General features: G+C 48.4%; 1 pseudogene; it reads left to right on the top strand.

Moving 5' to 3' along the window:
* The first annotated feature begins 531 nt into the window (after window positions 1-531).
* LOC123056020 (uncharacterized) lies at window positions 532-20357 on the top strand (annotated as a pseudogene).
* The last annotated feature ends 239 nt before the right edge of the window (window positions 20358-20596 follow it).

Raw genomic sequence — 20596 nt, 5'->3', positions numbered from 1 at the left:
TCAGCTCCTGCCAGCTGCTGACGCGTGGATGCCTATTGGTCCCGGTTGGTGACACCAACCGGGACAAAAGGCCTTGCCTATTAGTCCCGGTTGGTGGCACCAACCGGGACCAAAGACCCTCCTGCCTGGGCTTCCCGCACCGGCCACGTGGACGGCCTTTAGTCCTGATTCGTGTAAGAACCGGGACTAAAGGGCTAGGGCATTAGTAATGACCCTTTAGTCCCGGTTGCAGAACCGGGACTAAAGGCCCTTATGAATCGGGGTAAAAGCCCCTTTTCCTACTAGTGGACATCACTACATTGATCGAGGACAGCTGCTATACACACGACGTTTTTGGATCGATGCATGAACGATACTCCACATCCAGCCATTGAATCATAGAATAAAGTGCTTCACATCCATCTGATTGTGAATCGTGCATGCATCGTGCGTGCAGTGTTGTTTGTCTAGTATTTTCGTTAATTGAGCTGTGCAGTGTCGGAAACAGAAGCGTGTTCCTTCCTGGGTTGCTCGATGTGAGCGTGCGCAGCCATGACAATGGCTGTTCTGGCATTGCCTCCCAATGGATGTGCCCATTTCTTCCATTGCTTCAGCAGGAACATGGTATGGTAGTACAGTGATTGGTTAAAGAGCAGGCAAAAAATGAGTAGAAAGGGGAACGTGAAGCTGCAGCGCCAAATGAAAATCAGAATTACTTTACTCCCTGTCTCTGTCTTACCCCGAAATGAAGCGGCCGGCGTGCCGTCCAGGTTCCGCCCGCCTTCACCGGCGTGGCCGGCCCAGGTAGGTTGTGCAGAAAGATAAATGAGCGCGCGCGCTAGGTGAAGGCGGGAAGCTGCGAGTACGCGTCCGCTGGCGCCCGACCACGCGCGCCCCACGTGTTCCGCGAAACACCAGACCCGACCCCGATTTGGAAGTGGTCTCTCCTCTCCATATAAAGCTGAGCTACCTCAGCCGCCAATCCAGTCAAAATCCTCTGCCCTCGTCCGCCCATCAGATCCCCTTGCTCTGCCTCAGCCGCCGCCGGAGCCGCCGTGATGTGGACGCTGCTGCCCGACGAGGGCATGGCGAGGGTGCGCCGCAAGAAGAACTTCCGCCACATGGAGCGCGTCGACGGCCGCATGCTCAACGTGCTCCAGGGCCTCGAGCTCCACGCCAACGTCTTCTCCCCCGACGAGCGGGCCAATATCGTCACCTGCGTCCTCGACATCCAGGACCAAGGCCGCCGCGGCCGCCTCCGAGGTACCCAACCTTCCTCTTCATCTCCAATTTTTTTTCTTTTCTCGAAGGGGGATCTCCCCGGCCTCTGCATCAGATCGATGCATACGGCCATCTTATTAAATCAAATAAATAGGTTTCAACAAAGTCTCAAAGTCTTCAACTGAAAAAAGTAAAAAAAAGCTCACACAGAGCCAAAAAGGGCTAGAAACACAAACTAGCCAAAAGAGGGACGTCACAACCGGCTGACTAAAGATAGATAGGAAAACTAATTGCCTATCCTATTACATTACCGCCATCCAAACCGGTTGAAGATATCCCGAGCTACCATCTCCCAACGGATAGATCCAGTAACCAAACGCTCCCTGGCCTCCGTCGGAGTGAGTAGCGACCACGAACGGATCAACGCCGTGGCTCTGAGAATAACCTGCAAAAAATGAATGTGTGTTGTCCTGTTAAAAACCAAATCATTTCTGCAATTCCATAGCGCCCACACCAAAGCGCAGACTCCAACACGAATATGTCGCGCTAACTCGGGCTCTACCCCATTAAGCCACGTTCCAAATAACGTATTGACTGAACTCGGTGGAGTAATATTGAAAGCAATATTGACCGTCCTCCATTAGACTTTAGCTAGCGGGCAATCATGAAAAAGGTGTTTGATCGTCTCATCCCGATCACAGAAACTACACCTAGTAGGTCCTGTCCAATTACGCTTTGTCAAGTTGTCCTTGGTTAAAATAACTTGTTTATGGAGAAACCACATAAACACTTTTATTTTCAAAGGAATTTTGACCGCCCAAACATGTTTAGATCTAGGAATGAAGCTCGAATTGATAACATCAATATACATTGATTTAACGGTAAATACTCCAGACCTAGTTAGCTTCCAACGTAATTCATCGAGTTGTTGAGAAAGCTGAACCTTCATCAGTCTACCAACTAGACGGAGCCAATCTTCCCAACGATTGCCCGCTAGCGCCCTTCTGAACTGAACATTAAGGGGGGTAGATCGAAATACCGTTGCAACAAACACCTCGCGTCGTTGAACGATACGATATAAAGACGGGTATTGAATGGCTAAGGGTGTCTCTCCGAGCCAAGTATCCTCCCAGAATTGCGTACTAGCACCGTTACCAATAGTAAACTTTGTCCTATTAAACAGGGATTGTTTGACTTTCATAAGCCCTTTCTAGAAAGGCGAGTCAGTCGGCCTTACTGTCACCTGAGACAAAGTTTTGGTCTGAAGATACTTGCTACTGAGGATTTGCGCCCGAGTGGCCTCAGTCTCACTCGATAACTTCCACAGCCATTTACTGAGAAGGCATCTGTTCTTAACTTCAAGATTCTCAATACCAAGACCCCCTTGGTCTTTCGGTCTACAGATGATATCCCATTTAGTTAGACGGTATTTTCTTTTTAGTTCATCACCCTGCCAAAAGAATCGCGATTGATAAAAATCCAGTCTTTTCCTGACTCCAACTGGGACTTCGAAGAACGATAAGAGAAACATAGGCATACTCGTGAGGACCGAATTTATCAGGATTAATTGGCCTCCGTATGACATAAGCTTGCCCTTCCAGCAACTCAGTTTCTTCTCAAATCGGTCCTCAATGCAGTGCCATTCTCTGTTTGTCAGCTTACGGTGGTGGATTGATATACCTAAGTAAGTGAAAGGTAAAGCCCCCAACTCACACCCAAACAATTGCCTATAAGCCTCTTGTTCATCATTGGCTCTACCAAAGCAGAGCAACTCGATTTTGTGAAAGTTAATCTTTAACCCGGTCAATTGTTCAAAAAGGCATAACACCAGCTTCATATTTCTCGCTTTTGCCAAGTCATGCTCCATAAAGATGATTGTATCATCAGCGTACTCAAGGATAGACACTCCTCCATCAACAAGATGAGGTACCAAGCCACCCACTTGACCAGCGTCCTTAGCCCTTCCTATCATAATTGCTAACATATCAACCACAATGTTAAACAGGATAGGGGACATCGGATCCCCTTGTCTCAGGCCTTTATGTGTCTGGAAGTAGTGACCAATATCGTCATTCACTTTGATTCCAACACTTCCTTTTTGCGTAAATGATTCAACCTGGCGACGCCAGGCTTCATCAAAACCTTTCATACGCAATGCCTGTTGGAGGAAAGGCCATTTGACTTTATCGTACGCTTTCTCGAAATCCACCTTAAAAACAACTCCATCTAATTTTTTTGAGTGGATTTCATGGGGTGTTTCATGAAGGACGACCACCCCCTCTGGGATGTTTCTGTCCGGCATGAAAGCAGTTTGGGAATGGTGCACCACAGAATGTGCTATCTGTGTGAACTTATTTGTCCCAACCTTGGTGAAAATTTTGAAACTAACATTGAGAAGGCAGATTGGCCTGAACTGCTCTATTCGCACAGCATCCGTTTTCTTAGGAAGCAGCGTTATTGTTCCAAAATTTAAGTGAAATAATTGAAGTTGTCCAGAGAAAAGATCATAAAACATCGGTAGCAAATCCCCCTTAATAATATGCCAACACTTTTTGTAGAACTCGGCCGGGAAACCATCAGGCCTGGGAGCCTTATTATTTTTTCATCTGTCCTATAGCATCAAACACCTCCTTCTCCGAGAACGGGGCAACCAAAATATCATTATCAGCGGCAGTTAGCTGAGGCACATCCTCAGTCCTGGACTCATCAAGGGACACGCAACTATCCTCCGGAGGTCCAAATAACTGCTGATAATACTCGGTTATGTATACTTTTAGGTTGTCCTGTCCTAAAATAGTTCCTTCATCTTGTTCAAGCTGAAAGATTCTCTTCTTTCTGTGCTTACCATTAGCAATCAAGTGAAAGAATTGAGTGTTCGCGTCCCCCTGGACAACTTTGCGGACCTCAGCCCGCAATGCCCACTTCAATTCTTCTTCGCGGAGAAGTTCTTTCAACCTCATCTCCGCATCTAGTTTAACCTGAAACTCTGCGGCTTGCAAAATCGTGGATTCAGCCTTTAAGTCTAGGGTCTGAATAAGAGAAAGGAGCCTTTCCTTTTCAACCTTATAAATTCCACTAAGATGCTTAGCCCAGCCCCGGAGGAAGCTTCTCAAATGCCTAATCTTATTCTGCCAACGGTCAACAGAAGTCCTACCTCCTGCATCCTTAGCCCATTCCCGGGCAATCAGATCCAAGAAACCTTCTCGTTCAAACCATGCTATCTAGAAAGAAAAGGTGTTTTTGTTTCCCACGTGGTTTGGCTCCCCTGAGTCCACGAATAAAGGTGTGTGATCAGAAATTCCGCGCGAGAGAGCCTTAACCATTACGAGAGGGAACTTCTGTTCCCACTCAACCCTCGCGAGAACTCGATCAAGCTTCTCATATGTCGAGTTTGGCAAAGCATTAGCCCAAGTGAACTTTCTACCAGAAAGCTCTATATCTCTCAGATCCAAGCTTTCAATAATGGTGTTGAACATAAACGACCATCTGCCGTCGAAATTATCATTATTCTTTTCGTCTCTCCTCCTAATGATATTGAAATCACCCCCAACTAAAATTGGGAGCTGCTCTGATCCACAAATTCGAACAAGGTCCGCCAAAAACTCCGGTTTAATCTCGGGCTGTGCGGCACCATATACCGCCACCAGAGCCCAGTTAAAACCATCAGCTTTAGACCTGACTCGAAACTTAACCGCGAAGTCACCCATCACTACAGATCGGACTTCCAGCGAATCGCATCTCACTCCAAGCAAGATCCCACCCAATCTTCCTCGTGGAGGAAGCCAATGCCAATCAAAATCAACACCGCCCGAAAGAGTGCTAAGAAACTGGGGCGCAAAAATTATCTCTACCAGTTTCCGAGAGAGCAATAAAATCTAATTTATGCTCCAGAGACGCCTCTGCAAGAAACCTTCTTTTAGCCAAGTCTTTCAGACCTCTGCTATTCCAAAAGATTCCTTTCATAATTCATCATGAAATTTTTTGGTAGTCCGAATCCTAGCACTCCTACGAACCGCAGAAACGGGATAAATCTTCCGCTTCCACTTGCGTTTGGATTTACTATGATCTTCCACCCGGTCCTCATAACCGGGCTCAGCGGGTGTAACTACTGCATCCTCTAGGGTTACATCATCTTCCTCAGACTCAGGCGTGGATGGTGCAAGATCCGCACACAGATTATCGAGCACTCTGACCCCCAACGCCTCAATCTCATCATCATTCATGGGTTGAACCGCTGCTAGATTTCGAATAGTTTCTAAAGCACGCTCCGCTTCCAAATCTAAGAGATCATTCACCGAGTTGGAAATTTCACTATCGTTAGAAAAATTGGTTTGCATTATTTATAATCTCCTCATTAGAAAAATGCAAAATGGAATGAGATATGTTGACAGACATACCAGTAGTGACCTCAGCGTCACGAAGCTTGGCCGCCCTCATAGCGCACCTCTACTGCATGTCATCAACCTCCGGCTGCCCCTGGATGCGAGCGCTCATCCGTCTCCCCGCAGAGACCGGGTCAGGGATCCCACCAAAAGCAATGACCTCCTCCCGAGTAAAACCTCGCGCTGAATCCCGTAAAGGGTCAACCAAAGTTACCGGAGAAGGTGGTTGTAGGCTCCCATGCCCCACGGACGAATACCCAAAACCGAGGCCCTGGATTACCGGTACGTCAGGAGAGAGAAGTGCAGGGGCCGCCTGCCCGAGCCCTCCTCCCGCCCCATCCCTTATCCCAGAGGGTAGCACTGGCTCCGTAGGAAATGCGGCCATCCTGACCGCCGAAGAAGAAGGGGGGACCGGAGCCACCTGCCCCAGACCCTCCCCCAGCGCCACTGGAGTCGTGGCCGCCGTAGCCGCCGCCGGAGGAGAAGAGGCCGAGCCCACCTGCCTCGGGCCGCCTTCCCCACATCCAGCCGCCGTCATCATCGCCGGCGTCGCCGGCGCCACTGGAGTCGTGGCCGCCGTATCCGCCGCCGGAGGAGAGGAGGCCGAGGCCACCTGTAGGGGAACGCAGCAGAAAACAAAAATTTTCCGACCTACGCACCAGCCCAGGACCACTATGGAGACTACATACATGGTTTGATCTTTTTCGTTACCGACTCGTAGCGCAGCGGGAAGTAGAGTCGATGATGATCGGCGGTGCAGATCCCCGCAGCTAGGATTTACAACCTCCCAACCGCGAGGATGTATACCCTCATCTGCTCCTCAGACAGCTCTCCGGGAGGCGGTCGAACAGTCCCCCGGACGGTGTCGCGGACAGCCCTTCGGGAGGACCTTCGAAACTCGAACGGTCACTCGGACAGCCCTTCGGGAGGACCTTCAAAACTCGGACGGTCACACGGACAGCCCTTCGGGAGGCACTCACGAACTAAGACCGAAACTACGATCTCTCTACAGAGTTGCACACATACGGTGTCATCTATCCGGCAGGGCTTCGCCGTCCAGAACTAGTTTCTGCCGGAACCCAGACAGCCTTACGGCTCTACGAAACTCTTTTCGTGGGAGGGAGAGAAGAAGCCAGATAATGCATGGCATGTGTATGAGAGCAAGGGATGAGTGTGGAGGGCTGCCCCTCCACCTCTATTTATAGGAAATCCCAAGGGGGTAGGGTAGTTTCACAAAAAACCCAAAATGCACATGAATGAAGTCCTTCCACAAGGACCTAGGAGTGAAACCAAGGAACAAGAGGGTCCCCAAGGGGGGATACCCCATGTGGCCGGCCACACCCCCATGAGGGGCCCAAAAAATGGCTCCTATCCATCCATGTCATCCCCAAGATCTTTTGGAGCAAAGCCCCAAAAGGTGGCTTTCCATAAAGTAACCATAAAGCTGATTTTCACTATTCACGACGACATTTTTCAGCGTCTGATCGAACTGAAAATATTTATGTGGGCTAAGAACATTTCCAGTACCCACTAAAATGATTTTCAACGCGTTCCGAAACAATTCCGGTTTTAGTGATTTTCATCTGCGAAACGCATCTGAAGTGGCACCGGCAGCTCCGGAACATTTCCGGTTTTTATCTCAGAAAATTCCAAAAAGCTTCCAGAATGATTCTGGCATCCTCCAAGAATTATCAGGCATGTGCCGAAACCAATTTGACTTAATGGTGTATCCCGAAACAACTTTTCGGTATCATCGAAACTTATCCGATGACCTCTCTCTGCGGGACGATTCCGCTGTCCGAAACTTTTCGGTGTCCGAAACTTTTTCGGTGATTTTCTCTCAGACTCCCTGTCTAGTATTCAGCAGATAGATGACCCTTAAGCGTGTGACCCTATAGGTGCGGTGAAGTATAGACATGACCCGGAACCCCTTCCGATCAATGATCAACATCGGAGCCGTGGACACCCATATTGACCCCTATACCCACACGAATAAATATTCGAGTGAACCTCCAGTTGCCGTGTGCTATTCCTGTTGCTTCGCGATATGTTACAAATACCCGAGGTGAGACATGTTGGAATTCCCATGGATCAACAACTTGTCCACTATGCTAGTTACCTCGTTACCGGTATTGTTCTCTTTTCTCGTTATCGTGTTCCGGCATCCCCGTGATCAAATCACAAAGTGTCTGGCCAGACGATGATGGATACCGTAACACTGAGAGGGCCCAGAGATATCTCTCCATCGTTGGAGGAGCAAATCCCAATCTTGAGCTATCAAGTTACTTGACACACTTTTCCATGAACCCGTAAGCCGCCGTAATAGCCACCCATTTACGGATGACGTTTAACAAACCCCAAAGTTCATGAAGCAAGCATGAAGAAACTCGATACTCTCATGGTCTAAGGAATCATGCAAACGTTAACCATCTCTGTGTTATGTACCAATAAACTTGTGACGAATGTATCTCATAGCATAACATCAATTCGGGTCAATTCAACACAAATGTCCTTCCTGACATTGTGCCCTCAAAGTTGCTTGGCATAGACATGCCCATGATTGGGAAAACATAATCATCATGCAACACTTGAGCTAGTCTTAGAGGCATGACTAGGAATACATTTTATCGTTTATTATTCCACACGTGCATATGGGTTCTCCCCAGAGCCTTTATGGATATACGGGCTCGGGAACCACAGCAGTTATAGCATGGAACATAAACATAATTATGAACAGGGAGATAATCAATAACATTTATTATTGCCTCTAGGGCATATCTCCTACAGACTCCCACTTGCACTAGAGACAATAATCTAGCTTATGCTAATGCACTTCACACCTGTGGCACACCGGTGTAAATATGCTTCGCTTGTGGTATAGCCTGATGTCCAATGGATCTGACGACTTCAGTTCCGTGTGTATCTTTGCATGTCCTCGCGTTTTCACAAAATTCATATTTTGTGTGGACTTGGCTATGTATGTATGTGAATCACAGGTCGAACCTGGATTCCTCAGACTGAGTTATGGAGCAACTACCTGCAGTAGTGTCCCATTGTCAAAAGCCATCTTGGAACTATACTAAGTTCATGAATGAACTATATGATTCAACATCTTCTTTGTCACTTCTAAAGCGTTAACATACTTAGCCCTTGTTATAGAATTCGCCACAGTAACTAGTTTGAACAAATTCCAACTAACTGTGCCACCACATTGTGTGTTACACAAAACCCTTAATTTAAATCGAAAATCGCATGGAGAAAAGATGAAGACTGTATCGATGTAACATTTTACAATGAACTCTTCATGATCTCTGCTTGCGAGAAAACCATGTCATCAGTACTTACTCTAGTACTCTGTGACATCTTTCACTGTTGTCCCATGATCAGTAATTTGATCACTTTGGTATCCATACTCGCAACACCTTGGGAGTATCGGACATATCTGGTTGTTTTACATACCATGGAATACATGATTAATCCAAACACAAAAGTGTGTGGAATCTGCATCATGTATTTTACTCATCAGTGTTTTGGGACACCGAGTCTTGCAAAAACTCTTTCCATGTGACTTTGGCAAGAATCACTCCTTGGCGTTTTTAAATGCTAAAAGGTTTTAGCATATTGTCAATATGTATTCATTGCTTAGCCCCATTAGGTAAATCTATCTCCATAGATCATCATGCCTAATATTGAGGCTATTTAGCCTAAGCACTTCATCGAAAAACTATTTTCAAATGAAGTCCTAATTTGTGTCAAGAAATTTATTTCCAATTACCAATGTGCCAAGCACATAAGGTTTTTAGAAATATTATTACGCTCCCACTTACTTTCTTGAATTACAAGCATCTTCGTTACCCATTGATGAAGTCAAAACCCCTTTGACCATTTCATCAAAACACGAAGATTCCAACTCCATTTTGCTCTCTTCTGTCCATTGCTGGAACTCTGAAGTTTGCATACCTACTAGCATCCTCTGGATCGACAAATTACTTTGGACTGTATCATATACAAGTCCTAGCTTTCATTTCAATCAGATGGAAATCCTTTTATCATCCATGTTTCATATCTCATGATTGAAATATGTATTAATTGCTAGTTCAACCCGAACCGACTTTAAGCATCCCTACGATGAAAACAACCTCATCGTAGTCAACTCTTGAACTTGTTATTTCAACAAGTCGAGCTTTATGGATAAAACATTTTTATCCGTATCAGTTTTAAGTTCCATAAATATTCATTAGACTCTAAGTCTTCCGAAAGGTGTATCAAGGTTTTAATCTTGAATCACTTATATGGAAACTAACTCGGGTTGTATTGGCATTTAGCCAATTCTGGAGTCAGGGCCCATCAACGCTTCCTTGTGTATCGTAGGTATAATGTTGTCTAACAACAATATCTCGTTTGCGCACCTGAGAGGTTTGCACGAGCCTTGCCTACGTGGTTCAGCTGCAAGTTCGACCGAAGTTCATACATTTTATTGTAGAGACTTCCGTATCAGTCGCAGTAGGAAACTCTGGAATTACTTCCAAGGTCTCTTTCCTTTGATCTGATGAAGATACTGTTTATCTCGTCGAGTTGCACTATTCTCCCACTCACCTTTTAGAAAGAACCATTCTCTTTAAAAGCATACCGTTCTTTGTGGCAAACCTATTTGCCTCGGTATAGTGAGGGAGGAATACCCAATGACTTGGGATAACCTACAAAGTAGCACTTGTCTGATTTGGACTAGGTTTGTAACCTTTTACACAAGCCCCATATTTCAAATGTTAAGAAAAGATACAACATGGTTGGGCGTACCATACCATGGCTTCATTTCAACAGACCCGATGTAGCTCTTTTCAGTGTAAAAGCCGCAGTCTCTAAAGCATCACTTTAAAAGGATAATGGCAAATTTATTTATGTCATCTTTGACCTTACCATGTCATAAATGGTTAGATTACATCTCCACGGACTTTTCACTTGCAGTGGTGTTCCGGGAGGTGCAAGTTATGAAACCCCTTTCACAACTCATCAGACATTCGCTAAACATGTAACTCAAATATTCCTTTGTGCAATCAAATTGCAGAAAGATAATTTTCTTGTTACAATAACTTCTACTTCATTTTTGAAAACCTTTCGAATGATTTCAAAAGATCCAGACTTACGTCTCATCAAGTAAATATCCATATATCTACTTGAGTCATTTCTGAAGATAAATAAATCCACCACTAACAACACTTATCGGACTACACACATCAAATGTATGATCACTAATAAGTTTGTTGTTCGTTCCTTATGCCCTGTGAACGGTATTTTAGTCACTTCACTTTTCGGAGGAAAGTTGCAAGTGTCAGATGATTCAAAATCAAAAAGACTTCAAAATCCATCATAATGGAATTTTCCATGCGGGTTTCTCCAATGTGACCAAATGTAGTGCCACACTTGTGTGGTATTCTTTTAGTCTTGCGACATTTAGCGTCAGTGTTATGGATGTATCATATTACCCTCAATATTCATAACATACGTCCCATCTTGGATGGAAGCATGGCCCTTCATGTTATTCATAATACTTAACAACAATTGTTGTTTTTATGAACAACTCTTTTGCAACAAACATTGTGCAATGGGCTAGAGTGTATGAAACTCTAAAATGAATTATGAAAGTAAACCCAGAGGTATTGTATTATTATCAATATTCATAACATACATCTCATTCATAATGAAAGTATGGCCCTTGTGTTATTCATAACATCGAACATAAAAGGTTCTCTTATGAACAACCTTCTTGCAAGATACCTTATGCAATGGGCGAGAGTTTGTAAAACTGTAAATGAATTATGAAAATAAATACAGACGGCAATACACCGATGGAAGGTATAGTAACATTTACTATGTTCCCTGTGTATACCTTAACCTCATTTCTGGCTAGTCTTTTTAGGCCATAGTAGCTCTTACAGTGATTCGCAATTGAATGCAATCGAGCGGGTATCTTTGTGATTAACTCACAATACCCAAGAATTAGTGATTAACATGTTTAACCATAATTCCCAAGAACTATATCTTTGACCAGCCTACTATACATCAAAAACTTGTATGACATTCATACATGAGCTGGATATTCCAGTCATCTTTCTTTCTGCCTTTATACTTCTAACAGTTTAACTTTTAGTATTTCTCCTATTCGCAAAAGAAGCACCCAACTTAAGAGTGGAGTTAGCCCCGGACTTCCTAGGCGTGTAAGTCATACTAACACCCTTTGGACACTTCCTTTCTCTTTAAGTTGTTGTTTTATTCACCTTTCATTATATGACAGGCGTTCTTCTGGATCCCTTTCCCAACAGTCAAATGCATAGTAAACACTTTTACTAATACTTGCAAACAAACATTGCTTTGTTTGTATCTGAAAATAATTTCCAGTTCCATGAATATCATATAACTATCCCAACTTTCGAAGTTTGGGTTTCATGGAAGCAAACATATTGCACTTGACTGAAACGGAATTATAGCTTTTGGATCGAAGGACGAGAGTCACATGATCCATAGCATTAGCGGGAGGATACGGAAAGCATGCGATAGGACAAAGTCCTTCTCGGCACTTTTGAGGACAATCCTCATATTACGTTACCAATCGTAAAGTTTTAACCAGATATTTAACAGCTATTCAATTTTAATAGGGAAGGTGGAAACGCGAGCCATTATTCTACAACTATTTTGCAAGAAACACTTAGACAGTGTTCATAATTAATTGCACTGAGAATTAAACATGTTAATTCAACAGTGCGCTCCCACTCAAATCAATATCTCTCAAAATTGATTGTGAGTGATACAAGACCCACATTTCAATTGTTCGCCATTGGTGTAACACCACTGATGATGAAAAATCTCAACCGGTAGGCCAACTTGCCAATCACATCTCTATGTGACTCTTGTTCATCTTTCGATGCGTGTGTTCCGAGCTCATGACGGTCATGCCTGAACGTCAAGACAACCAAGTGATCTTGCTGCGAGGTCTCAACTCACCCGCCTCACACTTCTCTAATCGTTCGTACCCGTGTGACACGGCGCACCCCGAAAAGATAGGTGCCGTGACGGTGCTACACTTGGGAGAACACTAACTACTTGGTATTTTTGTGAGAGATCACCCTAATAAAAAGCGACTACCGCGCAATCAAGAAGGGTGCAACATAAGGGATAAACATCTCAGGCAATTCATAATAGCATGATATGGTATAGCCCTTTCTGACGGAGAAGTATTTCATTTCTTCGTCTTCGGCATTCGTGTTGGTGTTCACCTTCGCGAAGATTGCCACCACCTTGTCGATGCACCAGATAATATTGCTATCTCCATAGCGTATAAAATTAATGCATTACTTAAGGTTGACACGCAGGTCATTAAAGTGCAATCATATGGCTCCAGCCATCATGCCGAACCATGACACGCAGGTCATGTTAATCAAATTACATCATATAGTCATCTCATACATAATCGAATTAGTATGAGCACTGCTATACCACATCACATGCACATCCTGCAAAACCAAGTTAGACACCTCTAATCGGTTTATGCAAAATTTTATTTTACGTGGCTTCTAAGGTTTTGACTTAAACCGCAGCTACCAACGTTTTATCATCAAGTATGATTATTCAAGTTGCTAGATTAACATCTCGGGGTGTATGAAACACGAGATAATTAAATCTCGAGCCCCATACTAAACTTCGTCATACGCATGACCCCCGTGCAGATAATATCTGCAATGCCCTTTCATCTGCGAATTTCATCTTTCTTTTGACTACGGCAGAACCCAAAGAACTGATAGCACTTCCATGATCAATCAGGATCACGGATTGCCAGAACTTTGTCAAATTCCACCATGCTGTCTCGAGATTGAGCAAACGCAAATTCTAGGGAAGCAACAAGAACGTCGGGTAACAGATTTCATCTGTCACCCGCATAAATAATTTTCAGCAATAGATCTCATCTACTACCTAATTATATTATGCAATACCCATACATCTCCATGTATTCTAGATCGAAACCTGCATCTACGCATAGCACGGCTCTTGATGCCACTGTAGGGGAACGCAGCAGAAAACAAAAAATTTCCGACCTACGCACCAGCCCAGGACCACTATGGAGACTGCATACATGGTTTGATCTTTTTCGTTACCGACTCGTAGCGCAGCGGGAAGTAGAGTCGATGACGATCGGCGGTGCAGATCCCCGCAGCTAGGATTTACAACCTCCCAACCGCGAGGATGTATACCCTCATCTGCTCCTCAGACAGCCCTCCGGGAGGCGGTCGAACAGCCCCCCGGACGGTGTCGCGGACAGCCCTTCGGGAGGACCTTCGAAACTCGAACGGTCACTCGGACAGCCCTTCGGGAGGACCTTCGAAACTCGGACGGTCACACGGACAGCCCTTCGGGAGGCACTCACGAACTAAGACCGAAACTACGATCTCTCTACAGAGTTGCACACATACGGTGTCATCTATCCGGCAGGGCTTCGCCGTCCAGAACTAGTTCCTGCCGGAACCCAGACAGCCTTACGGCTCTACGAAACTCTTTTCGTGGGAGGGAGAGAAGAAGCCAGATAATGCATGGCATGTGTATGAGAGCAAGGGATGAGTGTGGAGGGCTGCCCCTCCACCTCTATTTATAGGAAATCCCAAGGGGGTAGGGTAGTTTCACAAAAAACCCAAAATGCACATGAATGAAGTCCTTCCACAAGGACCTAGGAGTGAAACCAAGGAACAAGAGGGTCCCCAAGGGGGGATACCCCATGTGGCCGGCCACACCCCCATGAGGGGCCCAAAAAATGGCTCCTATCCATCCATGTCATCCCCAAGATCTTTTGGAGCAAAGCCCCAAAAGGTGGCTTTCCATAAAGTAACCATAAAGCTGATTTTCACTATTCACGACGACATTTTTCAGCGTCTGATCGAACTGAAAATATTTATGTGGGCTAAGAACATTTCCAGTACCCACTAAAATGATTTTCAACGCGTTCCGAAACAATTCCGGTTTTAGTGATTTTCATCTGCGAAACGCATCTGAAGTGGCTCCGGCAGCTCCGGAACATTTCCGGTTTTTATCTCAGAAAATTCCAAAAAGCTTCCAGAATGATTCTGGCATCCTCCAAGAATTATCAGGCATGTGCCGAAACCAATTTGACTTAATGGTGTATCCCGAAACAACTTTTCGGTATCATCGAAACTTATCCGATGACCTCTCTCTGCGGTACGATTCCGCTGTCCGAAACTTTTCGGTGTCCGAAACTTTTTCGGTGATTTTCTCTCAGACTCCCTGTCTAGTATTCAGCAGATAGATGACCCTTAAGCGTGTGACCCTATAGGTTCGGTGAAGTATAGACATGACCCGGAACCCCTTCCGATCAATGATCAACATCGGAGCCGTGGACACCCATATTGACCCCTATACCCACACGAATAAATATTCGAGTGAACCTCCAGTTGCCGTGTGCTATTCCTGTTGCTTCGCGATATGTTACAAATACCCGAGGTGAGACATGTTGGCATTCCCGTGGATCAACAACTTGTCCACTATGCTAGTTACCTCGTTACCGGTATTGTTCTCTTTTCTCGTTATCGTGTTCCGGCATCCCCGTGATCAAATCACAAAGTGTCTGGCCAGACGATGATGGATACCGTAACACCGAGAGGGCCCAGAGATATCTCTCCATCGTTGGAGGAGCAAATCCCAATCTTGAGCTATCAAGTTACTTGACACACTTTTCCATGAACCCGTAAGCCGCCGTAATAGCCACCCATTTACGGATGACGTTTAACAAACCCCAAAGTTCATGAAGCAAGCATGAAGAAACTCGATACTCTCATGGTCTAAGGAATCATGCAAACGTTAACCATCTCTGTGTTATGTACCAATAAACTTGTGACGAATGTATCTCATAGCATAACATCAATTCGGGTCGATTCAACACAAATGTCCTTCCTGACATTGTGCCCTCAAAGTTGCTTGGCATAGACATGCCCATGATTGGGAAAACATAATCATCATGCAACACTTGAGCTAGTCTTAGAGGCATGACTAGGAATACATTTTATCGTTTATTATTCCACATGTGCATATGGGTTCTCCCCAGAGCCTTTATGGATATACGGGCTCGGGAACCACAGTAGTTATAGCATGGAACATAAACATAATTATGAACAGGGAGATAATCAATAACATTTATTATTGCCTCTAGGGCATATCTCCTACACCACCTGCCTCGGGCCGCCTCCCCCACAGCCAGCCGACGTCATCATCGCCGGCGTCGCCGGCGTCCGGATGAGAGGGGTGGAAGCCGAGGCCACCTGCCCTGGACTCCCTCCCCCAAGCACAACCTCTGACTCAAACGTCAACTCCGTGAACGCAACCGCTGGGAGAGCTGGGGAAAGAGAAGCCACCACAGGCTCCACCCCCCCACCTCCAACCACAGTCATCGCCGAGGGCGTCCTCACCAAGCCGCCGATCATGGGCCTGTCAGCAGCATCAAACTCCAACATAGGAAGCGTGCGCTCAAACACATCATCACAATCAACCCGTTCACTCCAAAGTCTGGGAGGAGCAGAGGCTGGCTCAAAAGACCCAAATCGCAGAGAAGTCATAGGCACCGAGGGAGATGATGCCGGCTCAACCCCGGCTCCATCCCCGCGTAGCTGAACAACAGGGCCTGATCCGTTAGACCCCTCTCGTCTAGCCTCCTCAGTCGGTGCCCCCTTAGCACCCGCACTGTCATCACCCTCGTGCATATCCACATCAGCCCCATTCATCGCCACAGCAAACAGAGTTGCATCCTCAAACTCGATCTTGAGGGGAAAAACCTCGCCCCTGTAAGTCCAGTTTACCACATCAGGGACGAACTCAATGTCCAGAAGACTCACTAGAAGTTGAGCCACCCCATGAGCACGGTTCTCAGTTTTCCCAACCATGATGCCCATACTAGCCACAACTCGAACATCCTGCAGAGGCTTAGATGGAGCCCTGGAAAACCGCAACCAAACCTAAGTAAGAGGCCTGCCCTTAGGCTCCACCTTCTCCCACTCGTGAAATTCCAGAATGCATTTAGTGCCAGGAACTCTGCACAGGCCAAAGCTCAGCAATCTCTGCAAATCATCCACAGTTGGGAAGTCAACCTTAAAAACATTGGCCTCAAGACTAACCAAATCCCACTGGAAGGCACCTGGAGCCAGTTCCTGAAGTCTCTGCACAATCTGAGCCTCAATCACCTCACCCTGGGTAACTTTCACAATCCCAGTGGTCAAACTCTGCGCCTCCTCCGGAATCTCTCTCGCGGCCGGGGACTCAAAGAACATCAACTCAGCACAGTATACTCCATACATTGTAAGAGCCGGAACCTGATCACGCATAAACGGGCAGTCCCCCGTGGCATGTGCTGGCTTACCACAAGAATCGCACAGCTCCGCCACACACTCAGCAATGAAGTGCCCCTTCTCACCACAACGGTGGCATAACATCTTCTCCTTCTTTCGCGCCCTCTTAGATGCTCTCTCTGACTCAGTCCTGTCGCCTGTCTCGGCCGTAGCCCCAGTCGCAGGAACGTCCATGTTGGCCAGAGCCGTCACAACATCCATCGCCTGGCTAGGAAGGTCAGTCGACTGAACGGGATCGGTCACCACAGCTGACGCCGCATGATCAACAGCCGCCGGTGGCGGAGGCCTTCTGCGGAACCGCCCACGACCACCACCCCGGACACCACGGTAGCCACCTCTTTGCCGGTGATCTGGGCTAGAGGCTCCCTCGACAAAACCACCCGGAGGTCCGAGAAACGGTCTCTCAGCAGACCCATCACTCTGCCAGGCATATCCACGACCGCCTCCCGTGGATGAGGAGCCTCGGTGTTGTCCATCTCCATACGCATCATAACCATCGTCACCCCACTGACCTCGGGGCGGATCAAAAGACTCTCTAGCGCTTGAGTACTACCTCGTCTGCGATGGTCCCGAACGATTCTGAGCCGGCCGCGCGACGTGGTGAGGCGGTGGCGCGGGACGAGGCTGACCGTCGGCAGGTGTCGGGTTGACCACAGCCGGTCTCGGACCGCTGGCTACACCCCGACCCGCAGCAGTAGTCACGGATGGCGTCGGCCCCGTCGGCCTGAGTCCAGCCAGCCCTCCTCTGCCCGCCGGCACCACGGGCGGCCTGGCCGCCGCTGGCACAGGGGGCCTAGCCCCAACGTAACCGCCACCCCGCCCCGTAGCAGTAGTATGGGCGGCGGTGCCCCGCCCAGTGCCGGCAGCAACAAGCCCAGCACCGGCAGCACCACGGCCTGCACCCGCAGGCGGCGGCGGCGGCTCAGCCCCAGACCGGGCCCTTTCAACAGCCGTCTGGGGTTTCTTCGCAGGGGGCAATCCAGACCCTCGGCCCGCCATGGCACCAAGGGGTAGAATCCGACGCGCACGACCAGGACCGCAAGAAGGGAACCCCGACGTCCCGTTCCGACGAACCCTAGCTCCAGGCGCGATATCGTACGTAGGGCAACAATCGATCGCTTCCCTGCATGTATCGACAGACGCAAAACTGGTGGGATTCGTTATAGCCTGGGCCTCATACCCAGCTATCTCCGGCCCAACCAGTTGCGACTTAGAGATCGAGGAAACCGGCCCAACTCGGCCCAGAAGCAAATTCAGATGATCGTCACGAGCCGCCCGGATCCCGATCGAGGAGACCGACGGCACGGCCGCCGCAGCCGCCGCCGGCAGAGAGCCGGCCACTTTCCGGCGCTCCGGCCTCTTCCTCTTAACCACAGTCCATGAATCTGGATGAATTAGATCGAAAAGCGTGAGGTTCGGAAGATGTACCTTAGGTAAGGGGCCCTTCCAAGGCCTGATCGCCGTCGCCGCCGTTCTCCGGTGAACAACTCGTCTGACCATCTCCTTCCTCTCGTCCGCGTGAAGCCCAACCCTCGCCGGATCATCCACCGGCAAGACCTTGTCGACAGTTGTGGCCACCTCGTCTTTGTCATAACCAGAGTGAACGAAATCACAGATCAGATCCGACGGAGTCGGCGACGGTGGTGAGGCCCCCGGATCCTCGCCGTCCCCGTCCGCATCATCTTCATCTGATCCAACCAGCGCCCAAAAACGGCCGCCAACGCACGGGCCAGCCGCCGCGGCGGAAGGCCGCGCCCCAGCGGTCACCTCCCCGGTCGCCCGTGGTGAACGCATCATTTTTCTGTACGTGATGTCCCCAGCGGTCACCTCCCCGGTCGCCCGTGGAGTCGCCCATGGAATCTCCAATGAATCGATCAATCAATTTCCCTGCACGGGAGCTCCTTCTTCCTCCCCCGATCTTGATCTGACGAGCTCGATTCTTCTCCGGCGCGTGTGACTGCAGAGCGGACCTACTCGGAGCCGTGCAAGTGGATGCGCGGCAAGGGCCGGGCGACGATCCAGTTCAGCTGCTGCTACAACTACGCCGCCGACCGGGACGGCAACCCGCCGGGCATCGTGCGGGACGAGTCCGTCGACCCGCTGCCGCCGCTCCTCGCCGCCATGGCGCGCCGCCTCGTGCTCTGGCGCGTGCTCCCGCCGACCTGCGTGCCCGACTGCTGCATCGTCAACGTTGTTGTTGCCGCTCTCTCTCACGTCGGACTAGAGGTAGAAGAAGAAGAAGCACAATACACTGAAGTTTCACCCGGCTGCACACATAGCCCCGTTACTATTCCCAGAGCGCAAAACTCATCACAACACACAGTCGTTGCCATGGCTTTTGTAGTACCCCAGCAGCGCAACGCCCAAGTTTTCCATGCGCACGACGCGGCCAGCTTCACCGGTCGTTGCTAACTACTACCGTGCATGGCTAGCCCACTAACCAACTGACTCCTTGCGTGTAGGCTGCTAAATCACATCCAGCCAACAACCTAGCTAGCTAACTCACACCACCACGCGCACACACGTACTCGCGCACCTACGAATCTAACACGGCCACACACCGCCATACACACACATACGCCACACTTTTGCTGCCTTCCGCCCGTCCCGCATGCATCCGACGCGCCCGACAAGCCTGACACCACCAGCGTGTCCCGCACGTCCCGCGCGCCCGACGAGTCCGACCACACCACGCGATGTGGCTTATTCCAACAAACGTCTACGACGTCGACGACTGCATCCCGCCGCACGTCGACCACCACGACTTCCTCCGCCCCTTCTGCACCGCCTCCTTCCTTACCGAGGCGCCCATCCTCTTCGGCAAGGACATGCGGGTGGTCGCCCCTGAGGAGTTCTCCGCCGCCGCCTCCATCCCGCTGCCTGTGGGGTCCGTGCTTGTGCTCAACGGCAACGGCGCCAATGTCGCCAAGCACTGCGTCCCCGCCGTGCCAGCCAAGAGGATCTCCATCACGTTTTGGAAGATGGACGCCTCCAAGGTCCCGTTCGGCTTCCGGCCTGACCCGCTGCTGCAGAGCCTCGCGGCTGCTGCGGTCCGGCCGGCGGCTGCTGGGAGCGCACCCCCTAGCAGAGCAGCCTGGGAGTAGAGCAATGGCGAGGCGGCGAAGCACGCGACACCACTGCAGCACCAACCGGCGGCGCCTCTGTACCAGGCTGCTACTGCCAGGGCGGGACAGACAAAGTCACAGAGCCCCGACAGCGGCGGCGTCCCTTTCAGCCTCTCCACCGACGAGTTCCCGGCGCTTGGTGCCTCACCGGCCAGCGGACGACGGCCGGGAAGGAGATAAAGAACTCAATATTTTTTAAAGATGAGTTGAAAGATACCAGAGACAGAGAGTGCAGTTTGTTGGAGCTCATGTAGTATTAACAACATTTATTCTTTAATTCGGTGTACTACTGCTCATCATAACTTATTAAACAAACAAAATATAATGATGATAATTTACTCTAATTGATTTGGTAATTGGTACGATGATCAACCATGTGGCTCATGAAGTTCCTAAGATAAGACTTTTTTTTACTAAGAATAATTCTTAGGATATTCCTCATGTCTAGATTTGGAATTGTCTTCGCGTTTGCAAACGAAAATGTCCACTAAAA

This window comes from Triticum aestivum, chromosome 2D (genome assembly GCF_018294505.1).
Source record: "Triticum aestivum cultivar Chinese Spring chromosome 2D, IWGSC CS RefSeq v2.1, whole genome shotgun sequence".
NCBI lineage: Eukaryota > Viridiplantae > Streptophyta > Magnoliopsida > Poales > Poaceae > Triticum > Triticum aestivum.
The sequence above is the reverse complement of the archived record's forward strand: the minus strand, read 5'-3'. Positions and strand labels throughout refer to the sequence as shown.